Below are 1,079 nucleotides of genomic sequence, written 5' to 3'. Positions count from 1 at the left end.
CTATACACCATATCCACTATACACCATATCCACTATACACTATATCCACTATACACTAATATCCACTATACACCATATCCACTATACACTATATCTACTATACACCATATCCACTACACATTACATCCACTATACATTACATCCACTATACACCGTATCCACTATACACTTATATCCACTATACACTATATCCGCTATACATTACATCCACTATACATTACATCCACTATACATTATATCGGCTATACATTACATCCGCTATACACCATATCCACTATACACTATATCCACTATACATTATATCCACTATACACCATATCCACTATACATTACATCCACTATACACCATATCCACTATACACTATATCCACTATACATTACATCTGCTATACATTATATCCGCTATAAATTACATCCGCTATACACCATATCTGCTATACACTTATATCCACTATACACTATAGCCACTATACATTATATCCACTGTGTATCCACTATACATTATATCCACCATACATTATATCCACTATACACTTATATCCACTATACACTAATATCCACTATACACTTATATCCACTATACACTAATATCCATTGATACACTTATATCCACTATACACTATATCTGGTATACACTTATATCCACTATACATTATATTCACTATACCTTAAATCCATTGATACACTTATATCCACCATACACTATATCCATTATACACTTTAGATGGGTCAATCATATGGTATAGGAATTATATCTCAATAAAGCTGTTTTGGAAAAAAAAAAACAGAAAGCTTCCCCAGAGGACAGACTTAAATCAATGCAAAAATTTGCGACTAATGAGCAAAGCGTATTTGAGAGGACTACGGAGGCTTCTGAAAAGTTAGCAAATGTCCACCAGATAACTCTCCCTGTACTAATGCTTCCCATTCTTCATGACATACATATATATAACCTTATACCTTATGTATTTACTGATCGTTAAGTTGATGTTACACAGACATCTATATTTTTTTTGTAATAGTTTCCTTGGTGCTGTTGGGAGATATCAACATTTGGCTAGATGAAACATAGTTTACTA

General features: G+C 32.8%; 1 protein-coding gene across 1 annotated transcript in view; it reads right to left on the bottom strand.

Annotated features, from left to right (window-relative positions):
* Positions 1-1,079, bottom strand: part of TEX43 (testis expressed 43) — a 12,117-nt gene that overhangs the window by 1,173 nt on the left and 9,865 nt on the right. The window lies entirely within an intron of this gene.

Source organism: Propithecus coquereli, unplaced genomic scaffold (assembly GCF_000956105.1).
Source record: "Propithecus coquereli isolate 6110/MARCELLA unplaced genomic scaffold, Pcoq_1.0 Scaffold88, whole genome shotgun sequence".
Lineage (NCBI taxonomy): Eukaryota > Metazoa > Chordata > Mammalia > Primates > Indriidae > Propithecus > Propithecus coquereli.
Note: the sequence above shows the minus strand (reverse complement) of the source record. Positions and strands in the feature narration are given on the sequence as shown.